Here is a 6,867-nt window from a genome sequence, read left to right as displayed (position 1 = left end):
GTTCAGAAAAATCCAAAATCCAAAAACATTTTTGTTTCTGTTTCATTTTTTGTTTAGAAAATATGAAAAACCCAAAAAAATATTCTGTGCTAAATTTTCTTTTAGTTTTGTTTTGTCTTGAAAAGTTATTTCAGGTGAAAATGAAACTCATGGAGTTTGTGTTGAAGATTTCCGAGCCAAAGCCTCGTCCATGAGCATCGAAGAATTCTCATTCGAAGGAGCAAGAAATGAAGATTATTCTTTCAACATTCAATCCTTCAACCCCATAAGCAAGGTGAAGCTGAAATTGAAGATTATGTGACGGATTGCATTGAAGCCTCCTTAATCAGTCTGCTGCTATTGTTGTACCTGCTGAAGTGATCTAGAATATTTGTTCTCTCTTATGTTCTCTCTAAAGATTCTCAAGCTGAAAGCGCTATCTTTCAAGAATCAGTACGTCAAGCCTCCTCACCCAATGTGTGTTCAGAGTCAAATCCTGAAGAAAAGTTCAAGTGCTCAAGATGAAGTCATTCATTGAAGATTCATCAAGTACATCTTGAAGTTATGAAGAATTTGAAGATAAATGTTGAAGCCAATCTCCCAATGAAGATTAACAGCCAGCTACTTTTTAGGGGAGCTTGTTGGGTCAATTAAGAAAAGAAAGCTATAAACCAAGGGGGAGATTGTTGGGTCAAAATATGGTTTATACTTTGCTTTTCTGGGCACTTATATTTTTATGTAATATTTTATGAGCTTTCAGTCTAGTTTACGGTCAGGTGAGGTTTACGGTTGAGTTTACGGCCGTAAACCCATTTACGGCCCATGTTCTCCAACCCATGTCCCCCTTGTATATATATAGATGTTAGGGTGAGGAGTAGATTTATGAATAGAAGAGAGTTTACGGCCAGAGATAAGAAGATAGGAACTTTAGTGTGTGTTAGTGTGTGTGAATCTTGTGTAAGGAACTTAAATCATATCATCAATACATTCAAGATTCAACATATTCTTATTCTCCTTCTCTTCTATTTGATCTGACATCATCCGTTTGATTGGGATTCCGCACCATCAAACAGATCTGATTGATACACTGGCAAATTAGGGACTTACAACAAGTGATCGAATAAATCGTCGATCCTCGGTAGCGAATAATGGTTCTTGACCGTCAGCTTGTTTAACTCCCGGTAATCGATGCACAATAAGTGTGAACCATCCTTCTTCTTAACAAAATGGATAGGTGTTCCCCATGGTGAGCTACTCGGACTGATGAAACTCTTCCCCCAGCAGCTCCTAGAGCTATGAGGATAACTCTTGCATCTCTGGTGGCGCAAGGCGATAAGGTGCCTTGGCAATAGGCGCCGAACCCGAAACCAAATCAATCCGGAACTCCACCTGCCTCTCGGGAGGCACACCCGACAACTCCTCGGGAAAAACATCTGGAAACTCACACACTATCGGAACCTCGGAGATAGAACTCAGCCTCTTTGTAGCAACCTGCGTATCTATCACGTACGCTAGAAAGCCCATACAACCCTGTTGTAGACTCTGTCTCGCTCTGGCAGCAGAGCAGAAAGCTGATCCAGATGTGGTACCCTCGCCATACACCATAAGCACTCCCCCACTAGGGTCTAGTATGGTCACCATCTGACGCTCACAGTCGATCATAGCTCCAAACTGACTCAACCAGTCCATGCCCACTATGGCACAAACATCACCCATCGCGATAAGTACCAGGTCTATCAGAAACTCAACACCAAATATCTCTATTACACATCCTTAGAATACATCAGTAGCGAAAATGGCATGCTCGTTGGCTATAGAAACCCTCAGAGGTTGACTCAACGCCTCACGTCAGATACTGATGTGACGACTAAAAGCTAAAGACACGAAGGATCGACTCGCACCCAAGTTAAATTTCACCAAAGCAAGAACATAACTCACAAGAAAAGTACCTATATACATCACAGAATAAGAACAACAAATCTCAAAATAATATAAATAAGGAAATACGTACCAGCCACGACATCAGGTGTTGCACGGACCTCGTCCGTTGCCAGCTGAAAAGCTCTCCCACGAGCCCTCGGAGCCTCGGCCTTCACCGACCGACTATCAGTAGCACGCAAAGCAGCAGGAGTAGAACCCTGGGCAGATCCCTGAATGAGCTGAGGGAACTCGGCCTTCTGATGGCCGATCTAGTTGCAATGAAAGAAAACTGCAAACCCCTTGGGGCAATCTTTCGCCATGTGCCCCTCCTTGCGACAATTGTAACCCTGCCGGACATGATCCCTCGTGACTCTTGCCGCAATTGCCACAACTGTGGACCTTCTGCCCCCAACTCTCGTATCAACAAGCTTAACCCACTTCATCTCCGGCTGTGACTACATCGGTCTCAGGTCCCTCCACTAGGACTCTCCCTCTTCCCTGGCCTGTAACTCTAGCTCAATCTCCCTCCGCCTGACATTGGTCTGCAACTCGGCCAATGTCCGGTAAGACGATTTCGCCACGAACTCTGGTATATCCCTCCTCAGTATACTCAGATAACGACTCACACGTGCCTGCTCAGTAGACACGTGCTCAGAGCAAAGCAGCACCCACTCATGGAACATCCTCGAAATCCCAGTCACAATTTATGTCTTCTGCTTGAGAGATAGAAACTCCTAGGCCAACCGTTCCCTCTCCACCTAGGGAACATACTCGTCTTGAAACAACTATGCAAACCTCTCCCATGTCACTACAACATGGTCTGTAGGAGTAAAATTGGCTGTCATAAACTTCCACCAGTCCTTCACTCCCAAGCGAAGTTGGTTCAGCGCAAACCAAACTCTCAAGTGCTTTGGGCATGAATACTTTTAAAAGAAACCCTCAATGCCAGAGATCCATCTCATGGAGGCAATCGAATCCTGTGTCCCATCAAACTCTAGTGGCTTCGTGTTGCTGAACTCTTGGAACAACAACGAGTCACCTCCCTATGGCCTAGCAACAACTACGGTTGCGGTGGCTGCAACACCAACAGCCTCAGTAACAACAGCATAGCGCTCATCAAATGCCTCAATCAGTCCGGTCATAATAGACCCAAACATCTTCGGTATTGCCTCTCAAATAGTTGTGTCCACCTCCTCATGAATGATCCGGTGGATCTCCTCGTCGCTGGCACAACCGCCCTCGGGGTTGTGGTGCGTACCCACCGTGATGTCTTTGAAACACAACAAAAAAATCATCAGAGACTCGTTCGAGCATATTGAAACTCGATTTCCCGCCCCTACATGCTCCTTAGGACCCTAAGGATTCTTACTTGGGTTGCATACAAATCCAGTGCTTTCGGTAGTATAGGCCCAATAATGCCTTCCACACCAACCTGTAGTCACCCTAAGTCCTCTTAGGATTCCAATTCACAAGTACTCTATCTCTCATGGATATCAGACTACTCTCTCAGTAAACTCCTCATATACTCATCTATAAATCTCTCCTAAATAAACCCTCGGCTCAGAACTCTTTCTAAGTGATTCCTGCTAGATACTCCTACTCAGCATATTCTCAACAGATAGCAGCAACTCCTAGGCTAAGGCATCACAGATCGGGCAACTCTAGCTCTAAATATGAAATACCTAACCTATCCTCTAACATGCATCCCTAACATCTCATAAATATTTAATAACACATATAAATAAGGGTATTTGGGGAAATCACCGTTCGGGCTCTGGCTGATTATACACACTGCTCCACCTCGTTTTTCTCTTAAACTCTTTCTCAATTTGGAAAAATCATTTCTTTTGAAAATTTTTCTCAAATCCTCAGTTTGAGTCTAGGGACACCCGAAGATATATCCGAATCCCTCAAACTAAGGCTCTGATACCAACTTGTAACACTGTAAATTTTCAAACAAAATTTTCATTTTTAAAAATCACACAATTCTCATAAACATAGTTCTAAAATCTCCAAAATGACAATTTATCAAAAACACATGTTCACAAATTGTTTAAACACAATCCACGATCCTTAAAACATAAATTTGTCTTGTGTGTACAATCAAGCTGGTATCTTCCCATGATCATGAGAACTACCTGAAACACATAACACATAAAATGGTAAGCACGGAGCTTAATGAGTTCCCCAAAATACCACAGACATCTCATTAGCCTCTCATGGCCATGTTCAGTGGGACCATCCAGTCCCACAACTCGGGTGGACCCTCCGGTCCAAACTCAGTAAGCTCAGAATAATTCACATCATGAATCACAAAGACATAATGCAGGATATCACAATACTCAATATAAACACATAAGACCCTCCGGTCACACAAAGGTTACCACTCTCGGTAAGTATAGTGAGAAGACTCACCTCGTAAGCAAGAAAATGAATCCCATACTCGAATCACCGATCTAGCCTCCACTTAACACATATACTCTAAATAACCAAAAGGCTATTCTCTCTCTCTCTCTCTAACACTTGGAATGGGTAAAAGACCATTCTACCCTCCATTGTCTCCATACACCCTGTCTTGACCAAACCCTAAAGTCAGCTAAAGTAAACACTCGAGTCAACAGTCCATGTTGACCCGAATTGTCGAGTGCATCTATGTGACTCGTCGAGTCCCCTTGTTCCTTCAAAAAAGTCACGAAAACCTAACTTAACTCGCCGAGTTACTTATATCAGACTCATCGGGAAAAACCCTAGCCGACTCGTCGAGTTGGCTCATCAACTCGGCGAGTCCCTTAAATCCTACTTCTCATTCAGACGTTCTAAGGTAGATTTACCACCCTAAACTCTAGATCTAGCCTCCCAAGGCTGAAATACCACGTAAAGCTACAATCTTTACGTCCATGCATGGCACTTAGGCTTGAAATGCAAAAACAAACTCCATTTAGGGTCTTAAGCATAAAAGCTACTCTATAGTTGGATAAAGCTAGGACCTTTGTGATGGGTTTTAGCCATAAGAACTTTCCTATGTGCGCATGCAAAACCCTAATGCTTGGATCTAGGCTTTCTAATTAAACTTGCTTTGAATCCAAGACTTCTAATGACTAATTAGGTATAAGAACAATACAAAATCAGATCTAGAAGTTTACGTTTGAATCTCTTGTTTGATCTTGTTGTCTTGGAGCTCTAGAGTCACAATTTTCACTCCTCTAATGGCTTACAAACACCAACTAGCAAGGAGGATGATTTGAGAGAGAGGAGAGGGATGAAATTCGGCCAGGGTTTCTTCTCCTTAGAAGAGATACTGACCCCCTTAGCTCTAGGGGTCTATTTATACTTGTAGACTCCTTACGGGTTTCACCTTAAACCCTAGTTGGATAATCTTTCTTTAAAGCAATCCAAATCCTTACCATGGATAAGCCTTAGACGATTTTGAGCTATCCTTAGCTCTAGAATTCGTCCATCCTCTATCCAATAAGGATTTATAGTCTAAAGTGTAACTATCAAACAATTAACAGTTTATACCCTCTTATTTAATTAATCTCTTTAAGTCACCAAATTAATTCTAATTAATTCTATGATTTATATTAATCAAATAACAATATTATTATTCCTTATATTATTCTCATAATATATTAATAATATTTATTCTCTCATAATAAATCATCCTATCAAGTTGCTATGGTGAAGGCAACCCAAAAGGACCATGCACAATCGGGTCAAATACTTGCCTAATATAGTTGCAGCCTTAGACACTATTCCAACAGTCTCCCACTTGGATAAGTCTAGTAACTATATGCACAAGTACAATCCGATTTGCAATCATAGCTCACAAAGACGCTCTCAAACTCTGATCTAATCAATCTTGTCCTTTAGATAAGGGATCGTACAGTCCTCTATTAGATATCATGCTGACAATTCTATGGAATGATTAGTCAAGCATTTAGGTTTCTCGATCTCCGATTTATTCGACATAGAACTTAATCGAACACATCAATTTAGTTCTGACCAGGCCCGACACATAAGTCAAATCACATCATCGAGCGGCCGAGATATCGCTTTTACCCTATTGGAATAAAAGTTACAGATAAACTTCGACTTATATGCATTTACTTATTCATTAACCAACTATACACAACAATGTGTTTTATAACACCGAGTTACTGATGCGTTTTCGCATTATCAATGTACAACCAATTAACAAATAACAAACCATATATCTAGGTTTTAAGACTATATGATATTATCGTCTTGCGATCACCCCTTTTATATCATATTCCATAAGGTGATTCCAGCAAGCACGGGTTTGTTCCAATGCTCAAAACCAGTTCATAAGCACTCATGAACGTTGCAGCAACCCTTTGCTATGTCTAATACCATTTAGACAATCTACACACCAATTCACGACAATTTGCATTCATATCTACTTCCAACATATGAACGATTGTGGACAATTTGAATAATTCGATTATTCTTAATAAATTCAATTATTCTGGAAGTCAAAACGTGCAAAGTGAAACAATAGTTAAACAATTAACATAAGATAGTAACATTACTCATAAATAAATCTCCTTTATTTAATCATCAAATGTTAATTACATTTATCTATTACACGTTTCTAATACTATCTAATCTATGCTAACATCATCCTTCATCCCAATACTCCTAGCATGCTGCAAGTGCTTAACCCTACTCAGTCCCTTCATAAGCGGATCTGCTGGGTTATCTTCTGATGATATCCTCTTCACTACGAGTTGTCCTTCTTCTTCACGATGTCTGATAAAATGATATTTTATGTCGATATGTCGTGATCTACCATGATCTCTCGGTTCCTTGGTCAAGGCAACCGCTCCTTCATTATCACAGAAAATCTCCATGGGTCCTCTATGGCAGGTATAACTCCAAAATCACCGATGAAGTTCTTCAGCCATATTGCCTCCTTCGATGCTTCGCTCGCTGCAATGTACTCTGATT

This window comes from Lactuca serriola, chromosome 5 (genome assembly GCF_051521515.1).
Source record: "Lactuca serriola cultivar US96UC23 chromosome 5, Lser_US96UC23_V15, whole genome shotgun sequence".
In the NCBI taxonomy this organism is placed as follows: domain Eukaryota; kingdom Viridiplantae; phylum Streptophyta; class Magnoliopsida; order Asterales; family Asteraceae; genus Lactuca; species Lactuca serriola.
The sequence above is the reverse complement of the archived record's forward strand: the minus strand, read 5'-3'. Positions refer to the sequence as shown.